Here is a 17,574-nt window from a genome sequence, read left to right on the forward strand (position 1 = left end):
GTTTCATCTAAAATACATTTTAACAACCAAGCATTAGAAAATAAAATCTGTCTCTCCAATTTAAGTGCTATGTAGGTAGAAAATGATTAATGCATTTTTATTTCATAGAATAAGCTCAGATTAGGAATTTAAAATACCTTGCTAGATCTTTATGTAAAAAATTTTCTTATTTGAATTCATTCTCTTTCCTTGTTTTTGGAAGTGAATTACATGATTTGTTACAAACAATAGTAAAATATAACATTCCAAAGCTATTTTGAGGTACAGATAAAATGGTAGAATATTATTAAAGTATGCTTATAATATTTTTATAAGATTTGGGAAGCTGAGTAACATGGCTTACATCAACAGAGATAACAAAATACATCTGGAAAATAAAATCTATAAAATCTAGATGAAGCATGAAGGATTTGTAACTTTGTATTTTATACTTCTAGGGAGGTTATGTTCTGCTACCCACAAAATGACCTCCAGAATGACCAGCTGTGGGGGACACTGGGAAATGTCCAGTACTGCATGTTCATCTCATAAACTTAGAGATGCGAAGCCAAGGTTTGACTTCTCTTTTGTTTTGTCACATAATAACATTTTAAATAACTAAGTATTAGCATTGGCAATCTTCTGAAAAATTAATTAACATTCTGGTTTATACACTGTGGTAAAATCAATTATGTACTGAAGGTCTACCATGTGCAAGATGCTGTACAGGATGCTATAACAGACACAGAAAGGAAGAAGAGGCAGTTACTCCAGAGTGTGGAGTTCTATAAGAGAAGCGCAACAGTGCTTGGGGAGCAAAGGAAGTTATGGTACTGGTGGAATCAGGAGAGGCCTTATTTGTCAGATAGTAAGAAAGGAGGCTTTGAAGGGTAGATAGTAGTTGAACAGATTAAAAAAAGGAATACCAGTTGGTGGAAATAGCATGAGTACAGTCATAGAGGTAAGATGCTTGGATTTTGTTGAAGGAGTAATGAGTTGCCTAATGTCCGGATTATTAGTCAGGATTGGTTTGGTTTCAAGTGATGGAAGCACTACTAAAACTAGTGGGGCATCAGAAAAAAATGAATTGGTTTGATTATTTGAAAATGTTTTGGGGTTTCATCTAGCAACTTAACACAATAACATGAGCTTTCAGTCTCTCTCCATCGCTTGGCTTTGCTTCCAAGATGGCAAGCACTCTCATCCATCTTTCATGTTGTATTTGGCAACTTTCTTATAGAGGTATCTTCTAAAACAGACTTCTCCAAAGAGTTCCTCAACTTTGTTTTCTCTTTGTTCTGGGATCCTTAACCAGTGCCGGAATATAGAAGCTGAAATGAAAAGCCTTGGGTATGAATCATGGCCCTGCCACTTATTAACTGAGGGGCTTTGAATGAGTTACTTAAACTCTCCAAGATTCAGTTTCATCATCTTCAAAATGGGCACAGTATTTACTCTTCGACTTTGAAGGAGTTTTGTGAAGATTAAATGAATAAAGTCCATGGAAGTACTTTGAAAATTATTAAGTGCTGTATACATGTAGGATTTGATGAGTCAAAGTAAGATTAATAGTATGTCTATTTGGTACATCCAAACTTATCCTAGAACTCTCTTACCTTTTTGGTAGGTGTTTATACCCCTTTCAGAAAACAGTCCATGTCATTGTCATTATCATCGTCATCAAAACAGTGAATGTTTTTTAAGTACCTACTCTGTATGTGTCAAACATGTTGCATTCAGTGTCTCATATATTCCTCCCAGCAGTCCATTTTACAGAAGAGGTCACTGATCTCAGGTGAGGATCTTGTCCAAGGTCACTTAGTTAGTAAGTGGCAGAGCCGGTGTCCAAACCCATTTGACATGAGAACGCTTGCTTTGAACCCCTCCGTTCTGTTTCCTCTCCAGCCTCCTATTCTTCAATCCTGTGGGCCATTAGCACCAGATTTCTTAACCAAGTCATGCCTATGCCACCACTGCTTTAAACTCTTTTAGATACTGCATAGATCTGTTCAGATTTCTGGTTATCCTAAATGCCATCCCTAGAATGTGACTGTGAACTTTTGGTTGAGTAGATTTCGCTGTGAAGACATCTGTATGTAGTATGCTGCTGATGTGTCCCTGTATTGAATTATAGCCACTGTGCACTGTTAGATTACATGTTTATGTGCCCTTTTTGAGCTTTATGACATAGAATCCATTTTTCTTGTTTCAGCCGATGTCTTTGGAAAGTGTAAGTGGTTTAATTCTCTGGAACCAAACTTATCAAAAGCACTTTTCCCTTGGGAACTTTTGGTTCGTTCCCAGTAATGAGTTTAACATTAAGATCTGTTGTCCCCCTAAGTTCATAGGATCCATACCCAGTGGACGTGCAGGGCTTGAAGCTTATATCTTGTACCCAGAACTGGCCTCTGGACTCCAGACGCATACATACACCTTCTTGATTGATGTGGCCATTTGAATGTCTCACTGGAGCTCCACACTTGGCAGGTCCAAAACTATATTCATGGATCCCCGCTCTCCATCCCGTAATACCACTGTTCCTCTGTAGTGTCCTCCACTGTGCACCTAACTGCCCAGGCTAGATCTCTGAGGTCATCCCTGCCTCTCCTTTTCCCACCTCCATATTTGGTCCTTTCCAAATCCTGTCAATTTTTACCTCCTAAATATCTTTTTGAATCCAGTGCCTCCTCTTCATGCTTGCCCCCTTGCCATCCGCTCTCCCTGGATGACTGCAAGAGCCTCCTACCTTGTCCCCTTAACCACTCTGACTCTCACTCTGATCTCCACACCACCATCAAAGGGATTTTTTCAAATGTCATAGAAGGTCACTCTGCAATGGATTGCTGTGGCCCTTAGAATAAAGATGGACCGCATTAACATGTCTCTCTGGGCTCAGGCTGTTTCCACCTCTGCCTCTTGCCCCCTTCACACCAACCGCAGGGCCCTCTTCAGTTTCCCTGTGGTGGTGCACGCTCTCTATCCCACCAGCAGCCCCTTACTTACTTAAGTGATAATCACTTCAGATCCAAGCCCAAAGCCCCATGAGAGCTTCCCACCCACCACCTTCAGACTAGTCTGGTCTACTTGTTTACTTGCTCCCAGAGTGCCCTGTTTTCCTCTTTCAAGGAAATGAAATGTAAAATGTAATTAAGTAGAATGTAAGGAGGGTCTTCAAGGTCAAGAACAAGTCTGTGCAGCTCACTGGGAACTAGCACAGTGCTTAGATCTTAATAAGCGCTCAATACTTATCAAATAAATGAATAAATGCAGAAATAACTGTAACGTTTGTGGGAAGCCACTCATTTTTAGTGGATTGCCATGTGTCTATCAATCAGTTCTGATCTATGTATTATTATATATATATGGAATATATGTTTGTATATTGTATATTCCACATATATAATAATTTCCATTTTGTTAGCTTTAAGAGTTGAGTTGGGACCTTTTAAGGAATAATTCAGATAAGAACATCTTTCTTTTTTAAACACTCCTTTCTTTTAAAGCCATTTCTGGTTTAAATTTTTCTAGAATACATTAGAAATCTTTCTGCCATTTCAGTATACACCAGTCATAGTTAAATATTGTCTTGACAATTGATGTTTGTTATGAATATTCACTATCTGTATTCTTATTTTATTCTTTTATTATTATCATCTATCTCATCTCTGAGTCATTGCAGCTGCCTGACTATGACATCTTTTTCCTAGCCTTATTTTCCTTCTACCTGCTTTAGATTTAGAAATTAATTAAGCATACTTGTTAAGCTTGTCTGTTAAATAATAGTTGATAAAGCTTTGAATGAAAACATAAGAAGCAAAGTGCATTCATTTTTCTTTGATACAGTGTTACTTTAGCTCTTTTCACCTATGTCCTGGACTGGCTTCTAGATGCTTGAAGTAGTGACACATTTGATAATCTGGGAAGAGCAATATTGCTGTAGATATTCATGGATTTAAGAATGACCGCATTTAAAATAGAATGCAAACCACCTGATAAATAAAACTGAAGAGAACACAAACCAAGCATGAAATTGCATCACGTGATTTCCCCTGTCTACATACTAAGTAGATACTCTTCAGGAGGTAACTAATTTGTAGTTAGGAATGGAGAAGTAGGAAAAAAAATCCCATTAATATCTACAGTTAGCCCAACTTCTGTATATTTGTCCACATGACAACAAATACTTTATTCCAAAAATGTTTCTCACAATTCTGTTTTTTTAAGTGGTGAAATAGGGATAGATTGCTTAAGGAGTTGCCCCAAGAATTCAATCAGTATTTGGAGATGTCTCCATTAGCAAGACTTCGGCAAAGAGAATCTCCAGGCTCTGCCATTCTCTACTTCAAAGGCACAATTCAGAATTATTTCAGCAAAATATGATGATAGGAAGACACTCCCCTCCCTGCTAAGAATTCTGGCTGGGCCATTCCTTGTATTCTGCTGCATCTTTGGGGGTGCCGAGTTTGGGGCTGAGTGAAATGGGCTGTGTAGAGAACTTCATTCCAGGCAGGGGTATGAGGGCGGCCTGGCTGACACAGTTGTCCTCCCATCAGCAGCCGGCTGGTCTGCTGGTTTGACCTGCCGGGCAGGTGTCCTTCTTCCCCAGCTTTTCAAGAGTCTCTCAAACCTGTGCTGTTGGCTGAAGTGAGTGACTTTTCTAGGAGAAGAGGGCTATCTTTCCGTCAAAAGTCTATGAATAGCTGCATTCCCCTGTTAGAACTTTGCAGCAGAGTCATTCCAGATAGCGAAAGCTTTTAAGTATAAAGTCCCAACAGAAGGGAGATGCCCTGGATTCCTGGGACCCACTTCTGGAGAGAAGTCAACTGGGGGCAGAGCAGCGGCTTCATCTCAGTCTCATTGCCTTGGTAACCTTAAGTAACTTCTAGCTCTTTTTACCCTTCAGAACAACAACAGAGGACTTGTCTTAACTAATTTATGTAACAAACTTTTGGAGACCCTATTATGAACAGATGCTGCCTTAGGCACTGGGGACACAGTAGGGAACAAAACAGACAAAATGTCCCTCCCTTCCTAGCACTTACGTTCCAGTGGAGTGAGACAGAAGATAAAACACACACGTAAATAAGTAACCCACAGGGACTTCCCTGGTGGTCCAGTGGTTAAGAGCTCTGCACTCCCAATGCAGAGAGCATGGGTTCAATCCCTGGTCGGGGAAATAAGACCCCACAGCATGGCCTAAAAATAAGAAAAAAAGACTGACCCATGAAATGTGGCAGATGGCAATAGGTGTTTTGGAGGAAAATAAAGCAGCAAATCAGGGTAGAGAGTGCTGGAGCGATTGCGATTTTACATGTGGTGGCCAGGGGTGTCTTACTGAGATGATAACTGTAAGAAACTGAGGAGAGGCTTCAGCGAAGGACCTGACCCTGACTGGGGGCCACAGCAAGTGCAGGAGCCCTAATTGCAAGCCTTGTTGTTGTCATTATTGTTGGTGTGTTCCTTTGGGAAGAATTTTATACGTGTGTGGGGATGTGTCTCTGCTGGTGCACGTCCTTAACAAATGCACACAAATGCCATCACTCAAGAGCATACCGTCTGCTAGTTTCTCACATCAGCATGTCTTAGAGGCCTTTCCACAACAGACAAACAGGTCTACTTCATTCTTCTGTGGCTGCATCGTATTCCGTGTCGTGTATGTGCTGTGTGTAGTTAACTAGCTCCCCATGAACGGACTGGGCTCCACTGGGTTCACAGCCCAGCTCCAGGTCTGAGAACTGGAGGGCATTTTCCCCACCCATTTCTGGGTTCTCCTTTGCTGTCACCCATATCAGCCACACAGGTGTATCTCGGCCCCTCTCGTACCAACATCTGTGCCTTCCTTGCTCTTTCCCGTCCTTCTCATCCTCAGTTCAGGAAAGACCTGACCACACTCGTTCCAGAGTCCTCAATACAAGTGTCACTCTTGCTGACAGATGTCCTGTCAGTGCCTCCTTTGGTCACTGATTCAGATGTGGAAGGAAACTCCGCGTAACAGGATTCAGAAATGCATTGTGCTGGCATGTCACCGACGGGCATGGTGTCACTCCCTGATGTCATCATGTTTCATTTCTTCCTAAGTCTGTGTTCATCTGGAATCTGAATGGGCCTCAGCAGCACTGAACAGGCGGCTTCATTCTGGCCTCTAGTGGATGATGCTATTTCAACACGCAGGCTGGCCCCATTAGTTAGCATTCCCTGCTGCACACAGACGGGCAGTGTGAGCAGCTCTACAGCTGCAGGCACATGTCCTTTTGTTACAAATATGTAACTCCCTGCAGCAGATCCCTAGCAGGAAAGTAAAACTGACTTCTGACTTTGTCTGAATATCTTTTCAGAAGTCAAGCGCGGCATAAACTCTACCTGTGTAGTGAAAAGCAAGTGGAAGAAAATAAAATTCTCATTTTCAACCCAGGAAAAAAAAAAAAAAAAGCACTTTTTTTTTTTTCTTGGTCCCTCCAAGTGACTCCAAAATCTATTGGGGAAAAATGATAACTTCTCAGCCTGCAAACTCCAGATGGGTAACCCAGTCTGTTTCCTGACCTAACATTCTGCCAGGCTTCAGAAGAGCATTGTATCTTTTTTCTCTTGTGGAAGGTCTTGGAAATATTTGGGTAATTAATAACCGAAGTAATTTGAGATGAAAGCATTCTAGTGCTTAGAACAGCATTTGTAACCTTTGGTATAGTTCCTTGTATGCAGAGGTGGTGGCTTTTGTGGCAATCCTCTTTGCTTCTTTCTTTGTCTAAATACTGAAGGTTTTCATTTCTCTTTGTAGTAAAATATTTTTTCTAGCTTGTCCATTTCCCCATCTATTTATAACTTTTTAAGTTGTATGGGAACAGAAAGCTACTACTTCTGCCTTTTCTCATCCTTTTGGGCTTTGTTTTCTTTGCTTTCTCCATCCCTGCTGGCTCCAAAGGCTACAGTGCCCTGTGCATTCGTTACTGAAACATGCTCTGTGAGTGGCACGTGGAGAGGGAAACTTGCTTCATTTTCCAAGCCCATTTAACGGGTTCATTCTGCCTGAGACTTTGGGCTGAGGTGAATGGTGGGCAGTAAGCGCAGGGAGGAACCTGAGATCCAGTCATTGGCTTCCTTACCTCCGTGTGATGCCGCATTAGTCAGCCCAGTGGATTAACACAATGGGGCTGCTCTCTGGGGTCTGCCACTCTCTGGGGCTGCTCTCTGGGGTCTGCCACTCTCTGGGGTCTGCCACAATGGGGCTGCTCTCTGGGGCAGCTGGCCTGGGGGTCCATCCACGTGTAAGAACATGCAGAGAGTGGAAGTGAAAGGCAGTGAATTATGCATAAGGAAAGAGGTTTCCTTATACACAGTAAAAGGGCAAAACCGTTGATGTTGCATTTTTTTAGATGATAGAAGAGGTGAAGCCTGTTGAGTTGTTTTTACCTAAATTGTGTGTTAGGTTGTCTGTGTCCTTCGAACATAGATGTCAGGTGGCTTCTTATTTCCAAATTATGTGTCTCTGGGTAATTTAGCAGAGAACACATTACTTGGGGAGTCCTTAAGTTGCATATTAAAGGAATGCTGAACTGTAGTCACTTAACTCTAATAAATAAAATGGTCCAAGAAGTCATTTTGTTCTGGGGGCATCTCTTAGACCAGAGAGAGATTTTATGAGTTGGGTGTGATTGCGATGATGTTGAGATGTACACATGAACTTCCAGAAGACTTCTCTGTTATGCAAGAACCAAGTGGTCCTGTCATCAAGCAAGTAAATTGTTTCCCTGTGCTTTTATTGCTGTAGATCTCAAAGCATTTCAAGACCATTTCAAGCATTTCCTCCGCTGAAGCAGAGGAGAGAAGCTCCACCAGGATTTATCCCGGTGCTTATGCTGTTGGTAGGTGGCCAAGTCGTTAATATGCAAAGTGGTCAGATCTGTCAGATGGATGCAGGTGAAGAGAGAACACTCACATGTGCCAGACCCAATTAAATGTGAAAGCCAGGAGGAACTGATAAGCAGGGGTGAAGGAAGGGAACCTAGAGCCACGCCTCTCAAACTGCTAGAGTGTTGGCATCACTTTCAGAGAAGCATTCATAAGATCTGTGGTCTCAAGAATAATTTTTACAACTTTCCTCCAAAAGTTCCTTATTAGAGAATCATCACTGAATGCCACCAGCATCACTTCTTTTTTTTTTATTTATTTATTTTTGGCTGCGTTGGGTCTGTGTTGCTGCGTGCAGGCTTTCCCTGGTAGCGGTGAGTGGGGGTTACTCTTTGTTGCGGAGCATGGGCTCTAGGCGCGTGAGCTCAGTAGTTGTGGCCTGTGGGCTCTAGAGCACAGGCTCAGTAGTTGTGTTGCAAGGGCTTAGTTGCTCTGTGACATGTGGGATCTTTCTGGACCAGAGCTTGAACCAGTGTCCCCTGCATTGGCAGGCAGACTCTCAACCACTGTGCCACCAGGGAAGCCCAGGAATTCTGTTTTTGCTTTGTTTTCCCACTGCTATATCACCAGTGCCTAGAACAGAGCCTGGCATGTGTAGGAGGTAAGTAAGTGTTTGTTAACTAAGGAACCAAAAAATGCATGAATGGTTGACTGACTGACATGGCTTAGCAGTGTGGCCGCAGTGGGCCTCCTCATCCTGTGCCCCTAAGTGAGTCCGACTTTCCACCCAGTCGTCAGCTTACTAGACAACCCCAGGGCCTCCTGACAGGGTCAGACGGCTGACCGCTGCCCCTGGTCTTCTGTCGGGCACATTGGAGAGAGAGAGCCCTGAGGGGGTTAAGCTGACTTAGTTCTCTCTTTCAAAACCGCGGAGCAGACAATTCACTGTACCTTCCCTGGAGTGAGTGATGGGTGAGAGAGAGGGCAGGAAAATTACTCAAACTGAAGCCCCACCACAGAAAAGCATGAAGCCCGTGACACACAACCACCATAATTCAGGAAGAAGATGCTGGTGGACTGAACATGTGCCCTAGAGCAGACCTCCAGAGGAGGGCCGAGCCTGTCAGTTGCAGCATGATCTCAAAGTGCAAAAGCCTATGGCAAAACCCCCAGTGCACAGATCTTGCTTTCTAGTACCATTCGCTCATAAAAGGAAGCTGTTCTCCTTGGAGAAATGGCTGATTCTAGGGCTGGTACAGGGAGTATACAAGATGAACCGAGACTACCTTGTAGTATCAGAAATGAAGGCATTGCTCGAAAAGCAAAAGGAATGGGGCAGGTCAAAGGGATGCAGGAGCCATCCTGGAAGAGCTGACCAAAGCTGGAATAATTTAAGCAATAAAATAAATAACCTGGTATTGGATTATAACTGAAAGTATAAAATATCCATGAGTCCATGCTGATATATAACTGAATGAATGAATAAGAAAGTAAGTGAGGGAGAAGAGATGAATCTTTCTTACTCAAGAATTCCAAGTAATTAATTTATTATTAATTTATGTAATAAGGCGGTGGAGCTTAAGCCTCCCCTGACTATTACAGTATGGGCTATACTTAGTGACTTACTAGAGTATGGAAGCAGGGGGAAAAAGTAACCTTACAGTGGAGAAACCTGGCCAGCACCACCTTGGCCAGGTGGTCAAGGTCAACATCATGAGTGGTAAGTCATGTTGCTAGAATGTGGCCCATGATGTAGAAGAAGAGCGCTACGCCTCTGTAGTCTTCTTCCCCCAAACCCATAAACCTAGTCTCACCAGGAGAAAAACGTCAGACGATCCCAAATCACGGAACATTCTACAAAATACCTGACCAGTACTCCTCAAAAGCATCAAGGTCTTAAGAAAGAAGGAAAGTCTGAGAAACTATCACAGGTAAGAAGAGCCTAAGGAGACATGGTGACTAAATGTAATGAGTTACCCCGGATGGGATCCTGGAAGAGAAGAAGGATGTTAGTGGAAAAACTATTATTAAAATATGAATAAACTGTGGAGTTTGTTTAATAGTAATTTGCCCATGTTGGCTTCTTAGTAGTAACAAATATACCATGGTAATGTAAGATGTTAACAGGCAAAATGGAGTGAAGGGTATACAGGAACTCTGTATTACCTCTGCAGCTTTTCTGTGTGTCTAAAACTATTCTAAAATAAAAGTTTTTTTTTTAAAAAAAGTGATGCAGAATTAGTAAGTACTTCCACTTAGAGCCCACCTGAGCCCATGCAGCCAGGAGCTTCAGTGGCTGACCCTCCTTGATCCTTGGAGGAGCTTTGCTGGATGTGGACTCAACAGGCCCTAAATATAAAATGTCTTTTATGGCATCAGGCTTCAGTATACTTGTTTCATCTGTTTATGCAAATGCTGTCTCCCTTCAACACTGCTGGTGGGTCTTCAGCCATTTACTGCCTAATTCACACTGTCTATCTTTATTTTTTTTAGACATATATGATTCTCCTTGTCTCAGATGTCACATTCACTACCGTAAAAAAACATTTATTTAAAGTTTTAATATATAACTCCATAGGTATGAGGCCATATGGAGGGAGGAAGCTACCATTTATTGGGTACCTCCTACATTGCAAGCTCTGTGTTCGGTGTGGTTTCATTCAATCCAAATAATGCAGGAGGGTTTGAATTTCGCCTAGCCCAGGAATGGATTCTCTCTCTAGAGCTCATTGAAATGCTTAGAATTACCAGCATACTAATCTTGTGTATAAAATTCCATTCATCCTAGTGAGGGTGGAGAAAAGATATTCTATAGGTTGAGTGTCCTCAGTTCTTAAATTTTCTTTTCTCTGATCTTGCATAAATTGTAGGTAATTATATCTTAGGAGAGTAAACCCCCTCTTTGTTCTCTCTCATCTTTCACAACAGGGATGGTTTCTGTATTGCCCTCCTGCAGGTCTGTCTGTTGAGTGTGATGCTGGTTGAGGTATATTGGGGCAGGCAGGGCAGGTGTCTGGGACCAAAGCTGTCCACCAGGAGTGTGGGAGCACAGTGTGATGGACAAGCACATGGTTTTTGTAGTTCTTTTCTATCCCACTTTCTGGCATTGTCTATTACTCCTGCTGCACTTGGATCACAGAAGCAGAGAACACCAGCAGCTCTGCACGACAAACGCATTCCTTATTCTGTACCTGAAACCTCAAAAAGAACTAGCATGGGGTGGATGTATTCATTTAATTTCTGGAGCTTATAACCTGTTCCTCACTAGAATTCTAGGCACATTGTCCAGTGCACCTTCTTGTGGTTTTTTCCACAGTACAGGCATCTTTATAAGAAAGAGGAATAAAACAGTTTGCATTTCAGCATGATGCTCCCATTTTCTCTTTGTGATTAAACTGCACTCTTCATTCCTTCAGTTAACCTGGAGCTATTTGTTTTACTTGCTCCTGATGCAGTCTTTATCCCTGTTGTCATTATCTAACGATTCTTTTTAACTTTTTATTTTGGAATAATTTTAGATTTACCGAAAAGTTGCGGCGATAGCACAGAGAGTTCACACAGCAGTCATCTAACTTTCCCGAATGTTAAAATCTCTAAATAATGTTTTAATCCAAGTCATTGCAAAACAAAACATTTTTTGTCAGGGGTAAGGGTGAGGGAGGTGGGAGGAGGGGGGCAGGAGTTTGATCCTTTGAAGTCAGCAAATCGTCAGAGGAAAACAATGATCAAGCTTAGGGCTTTTTAAAATTTTATTTATTTATTTATTTGGCTGCGTCGGGTCTTAGTTGCGGTATGTGGGATCTTTGTTTGCGACACGCAAACCCTTAGCTGTGGCATGTGGGATCTAGTTCCCTAACCAGGGATCAAACCCAGGCCCCCTGCATTGAGGGCACGGAGTCTTAGCCACTGGACCACCAGGGAAGTCCCCAAGCTGAAGGCTTTTAAGCATCATGGGCTTGTGTTTTCTCCAAGGGACCGTGTGTGCTGGCCTGATATAATCACAGACCACATGTGGGTTTTTTCCCCATAGATTCCAAGTGTTTAAAGAACGATGGCTAAAAACTGTGACCAAGCTGTGCCTTAAAATTGTTCAGATGAAATGAGTGAATCCACCTGGTGGCTTACCTGTTTGCATCACCTGATATCCTTTCATTTTCAGTCTGTCAAGTAATAAAGGGATAGCTGTGAGGTGGAAGGTGCTATTTCTGCAGGGAATTATAATTGGTGCCTGCCAGTTCTTCACTCTGTAATAGAACAATATAATAAAACTAAGGTGCCCTCTGTGTGCAGAAGGGCGATCATCTTTTCTGGTGCCTTTGTTAGTGAGTTGGGTTTCCTGGTGATTGAAAGTTCAAAACCCACAGACTTGTCACAGCTTCCAGGCTAGGCTTTCCTTTCTCTGAATTAAGTGTGGTTACTTGCAGCCTCCTTGAGGCTGCGGGGGTATTTGTTCATTACACTAGAGGGATGTGTTGCTGTTTGGTTTCCTCTGATGTGTCTCATGAGCCATATTTCTTTTCTTCTTCTACAATCTGTTGAAAAATTCCTTGGCAAGAATGTGCCTCAATATGTGGAGAAAGAAAATGAAGTACCCAGGCCATGTAATGTGTGAATAATCAACCTGCTAGTCTCAGTGTTTTTTTCATTTTGAAGAATCCCAGTGTTTCCAAGTGGGAAAAACCTTGCTTGAGTAAGAAAGTCATTTGGTGATCAGATGGGCATGGAATTTGGTGGATGGGAGAAGCTGATGAGTCCCTGAATTATGGTTTTTCCTAAAGCCAGGTGAGGATTTCAGAGGTTTTCCCAACAATCACTGCTTTAGCAGACTTGTGGCATTTGGAGTGAAAATGCCTTTAAGTGGATCATGGGTAATTATGTGTATTAACAAATGATTTAATGCAGATGGGAACTTTGGCAAACAGCCATGCCTTCTCCAGGTGTTCCAGTTCTCTCTTTTTTTTTTACACCTTTATTGGAGTATAATTGCTTTACAATGGTGTGTTAGTTTCTGCTGTATAACAAAGTGAATCAGTTATACATATACATATGTTCCCATATCTCTTCCCTCTTGTGTCTCCCTCCCTCCCACCCTCCCCATCCCACCCCTCTAGGTGGTCACAAAGCACCAAGCTGATCTCCCTGTGCTATGCGGCTGCTTCCCACTAGCTATCTATTTTACGTTTGGTAGTGAATACATGTCCATGCCACTCTCTCACCCCATCACAGCTCACCCCTCCCCCTCCCCATATCCCCAAATCCATTCTCTAGTAGGTCTGTCTCTTTATTCCCATCTTACCCCTAGGTTCTTCATGACGTTTTTTTTTCTTAGATTCCATATATATGTGTTAGCATACGGTATTTGTCTTTCTCTTTCGGACTTACTTCACTCTGTATGACAGACTCTAGGTCCATCCACCTCACTACAAATAACTCAATTTCGTTTCTTTTTATGGCTGAGTAATATTCCATTGTATATATGTGCCACATCTTCTTTATCCATTCATCCGATGATGGGCACTTAGGTTGTCTCCATGTCCGGGCTATTGTAAATAGAGCTGCAATGAACATTTTGGTACATGACTCTTTTTGAATTATGGTTTTCTCAGGGTATATGCCCAGTAGTGGGATTGCTGGGTCATATGGTAGCTCTACTTGTAGTTTTTTAAGGAACCTCCATACTGTTCTCCATAGTGGCTGTACCAATTCACATTCCCACCAGCAGTGCAGGAGAGTTCCCTTTTCTCCACAGCCTCTCCAGAATTTATTGTTTCTAGATTTTTTGATGATGGCCATTGTGACTGGTGTGAGATGATATCTCATTGTAGTTTTGATTTGCATTTCCCTAATGATTAATGATGTTGAGCATTCTTTCATGTGTCTGTTGGCAGTCTGTATATCTTCTTTGGAGAAATGTCTATTTAGGTCTTCTGCCCATTTTTGGATTGGGTTGTTTGTTTTTTTGTTATTGAGCTGCATGAGCTGCTTGTAAATTTTGGAGATTAATCCTTTGTCAGTTGCTTCATTTGCAAATATATTCTCGCATTCTGAGGGTTGTCTTTTGATCTCATTTATGGTTTCCTTTGCTGTGCAAAAGCTTTGAAGTTTCATTAGGTTCATTCGTTTAATTTTGTTTTTATTTCCATATCTCTAGGAGGGGGGTCAAAAAGGATCTTGTGGTGATTTACGTCATAGTGTCCTGCCTGTGTTTTCCTCTAAGAGTTTGATAGTTTGTGGCCTTACATTTAGGTCTTTAGTCCATTTTGAGCTTATTTTTGTGTATGGTGTTAGGGAGTGTTCTAATCTCATACTTTTACATGTACCTGTCCAGTTTTCCCAGCACCACTTATTGAAGAGGCTGTCCTTTCTGCACTGTACATTCCTGCCTCTTTTATCAAAGATAAGATGACCATATGTGCGTGGGTTTATCTCTGGGCTTTCTATCCTGTTCCATTGATCTATATTTCTGTTTTTGTGCCAGTACCATAGTGTCTTGTTTACTGTAGCTTTGTAGTATAGTCTGAAGTCAGGGCACCTGATTCCTCCAGCTCCATTTTTCGTTCTCAAGATTGCTTTGGCTATTTGGGGTCTCTTGTGTTTCCATACAAATTGTGAAATTTTTTGTTCTAGTTGTGTGAAAAATGCCAGTGGTAGTTTGATAGGGATTGCATTGAATCTGTAGATTGCTTTGGGTAGTAGAGTCATTTTCACAATGTTGATTCTTCCAATCCAAAAACATGGTATATCTCTCCATCTATTTGTATCATCTTTAATTTCTTTCATCAGTGTCCTATAATTTTCTGCATACAGGTGTTTTGTCTCCTTAGGTAGGTTTATTCCTAGATATTTTATTCTTTTTGTTGCAATGGTAAATGGGAGTGTTTTTTTAATTTCACTTTCAGATTTTTCATCCTTAGTGTATAGGAATGCAAGAGATTTCTGTGCATTAATTTTGTATCCTGCTACTTTACCAGATTCATTGATTAGCTCTAGTAGTTTTCTGGTAGCATCTTTAGGATTCTCTATGTATAGTATAACGTCATCTGCAAACAGTGACAGCTTAACTTCTTCTTTTCTGATTTGGATTCCTTTTATTTCCTTTTCTTCTCTGATTGCTGTGGCTAAAACTTCCAAAACTATGTTGAGTAAGAGTGGTGAGAGTGGGCAACCTTGTCTTCTTCCTGATCTTAGTAGAAATGCTTTCAGTTTTTCACCATTGAGGACGATGTTGGCTGTGGGTTTGTCATATATGGTCTTTATTATGTTGAGGAAAGTTCCCTCTATGCCTCCTTTCTGCAGGGTTTTTATCATAAATGGGTGTTGGATTTTGTCGAAAGCTTTCTCTGCATCTGTTGAGATGATCATATGGTTTTTCTCCTTCAATTTGTTACTATGGTGTATCACGTTGATTGATTTGCATATATTGAAGAATCCTTGCATTCCTGGAATAAAGCCCACTTGATCATGGTGTATGATCCTTTTAATGTGCCGTTGGATTCTGTTTGCTAGTATTTTGTTGAGGATTTTTGCATCTATGTTCATCAGTGATATTGGCCTGTAGTTTTCTTTCTTTGTGATATCCTTGTCTGCTTTTGGTATCAGGTGATGGTGGCCTCATAGAATGAGTTTGGGAGTGTTCCTCTCTCTGCTATATTTTGGAAGAGTTTGAGAAGGATAGGTGTTAGCTCTTCTCTAAATGTTTGATCGAATTCGCCTGTGAAGCCATCTGGTCCTGGGCTTTTGTTTGTTGGAAGATTTTTAATCACAGTTTCAATTTCAGTGCTTGTGATTGGTCTGTTCATATTTTCTCTTTCTTCCTGATTTAGTCTTGGCAGGTTGTGCATTTCTAAGAATTTGTCCATTTCTTCCAGGTTGTCCATTTTATTGGCATAGAATTGCTTGTAGTAATCTCTCATGATCTTTTGTATTTCTGCAGTGTCACTTGTTACTTCTCCTTTTTCATTTCTAATTCGATTGATTTGAGTCTTCTCCCTTTTTTTCTTGATGAGTCTGGCTAATGGTTTATCAATTTATTTATCTTCTCAAAGAACCAGCTTTTAGTTTTATTGATCTTTGCTATCGTTTCCTTCATTTCTTTTTCATTTATTTCAGATCTGATTTTTATGATTTCTTTCCTTCTGCTAACTTTGTGGGTTTTTTGTTCTTCTTTCTCTGATTGCTTTAGGTGCAAATTTAGTTTGTTTATTCGAGATGTTTCCTGTTTCTTAAGGTAGGATTGTATTGCTATAAACTTCCCTCTTAGAACTGCTTTTGCTGCATCCCATAGGTTTTGGGTCATCGTGTCTCCATTGTCGTTTATTTCTAGGTATTTTTTGATTTCCTCTTTGATTTCTTCAGTGATCACTTCGTTATTAAGTAGCGTATTGTTTTGTCTCCATGTGTTTGTATTTTTTACAGATCTTTTCCTGTAATTTTTAACTAGTCTCATAGCATTGTGGTCAGAAAAGATACCTGATACAATTTCAATTTTCTTAAATTTACCAAGGCTTGATTTGTGACCCAAGATATGATCTATCCTGGAGAATGTTCCATGAGCACTTGAGAAAAATGTTTATTCTGTTGTTTTTGGGTGGAATGTCCTATAAATATCAATTAAGTCCATCTTGTTTAATGTATCATTTAAAGCTTGTGTTTCCTTATTTATTTTCATTTTGGATGATGTGTCCATTGCTGAAAGTGGGGTGTTAAAGTCCCCTACTATGAATGTGTAACTGTCGATTTCCCCTTTTATGGCTGTTAGTATTTGCATTATGTATTGAGGTGCTCCTATATTGGGTTCATAAATATTTACAATTGTTATATCTTCTTCTTGGATCGATCCCTTGATCATTATGTAGTGTCCTTCTTTGTCTCTTCTAATAGTCTTTATTTTAAAGTATATTTTGTCTGATATGAGAATTGCTACTCCAGCTTTCTTTTGCTTTCCATTTGCATGGGATATCTGTTTCCATCCCCTCACTTTCAGTCTGTATGTGTCCCTAGGTCTGAAGTGGGTCTCTTGTAGACAGCATATATATGTGTCTTGATCCATTCAGCCAATCTGTGTCTTTTGTGGGAGCATTTAGTCCATTTACATTTAAGGTAATTATTGATATGTATGTTCCTATTCCCATTTTCTTAATTGTTTTGGGTTTCTTATTGTAGGTCTTTTCCTTCTCTTGTGTTTCTTGCCTAGAGAAGTTCCTTTAGCATTTGTTGTAAAGCTGGTTTGGTGGTGCTGAACTCTCTCAGCTTTTGCTTGTCTGTAAAGGTTTTAATTTCTCCATCAAATCTGAATGAGATCCTTGCTGGGTAGAGTAATCTTCGTTGCAGGTTTTTCTCCATCACTTTAAATATGTACTGCCAGTCCCTTCTGGCTTGCAGAGTTTCTGCTGAAAAATCAGCTGTTAACCTTATGGGGATTCCCTTGTGTGTTATTTGTTGTTTTTCCCTTGCTGCTTTTAATATGTTTTCTTTGTATTTAATTTTTGACAGTTTGATTAATATGTGTCTTGGCATGTTTCTCCTTGTATTTATCCTGTATGGGACTCTCTGTGCTTCCTGGACTTGATTAACTATTTCCTTTCCCATATTAGGGAAGTTTTCAACTATAATCTCTTCAAATGTTTTCTCAGTCCCTTTCTTTTTCTCTTCTTCTTCTGGAACCCCTATAATTCGAATGTTGATGCATTAATGTTGTCCCAGAGGTCTCTGAGACTGTCCTCATTTCTTTTCATTCTTTTTTCTTTATTC

General features: G+C 40.8%; 1 protein-coding gene across 2 annotated transcripts in view; it reads left to right on the plus strand.

Moving 5' to 3' along the window:
* Positions 1–433: 433 nt before the first annotated feature.
* RASEF (RAS and EF-hand domain containing) overlaps positions 434–17,574 on the plus strand; it is a 187,373-nt gene continuing 170,232 nt past the window's right edge. The window contains exons 1-2 of one of the 2 annotated variants that reach the window (XM_079927575.1): positions 434–552; positions 7,745–7,838. The gene's annotated coding sequence lies outside the window, so the exon portion shown is untranslated. The remainder of the gene's footprint in view (positions 553–7,744; positions 7,839–17,574) is intronic. The other variant, XM_079927576.1, reaches the window with a different exon arrangement.

This window comes from Stenella coeruleoalba (assembly GCF_951394435.1).
Source record: "Stenella coeruleoalba genome assembly, chromosome: 7".
NCBI lineage: Eukaryota > Metazoa > Chordata > Mammalia > Artiodactyla > Delphinidae > Stenella > Stenella coeruleoalba.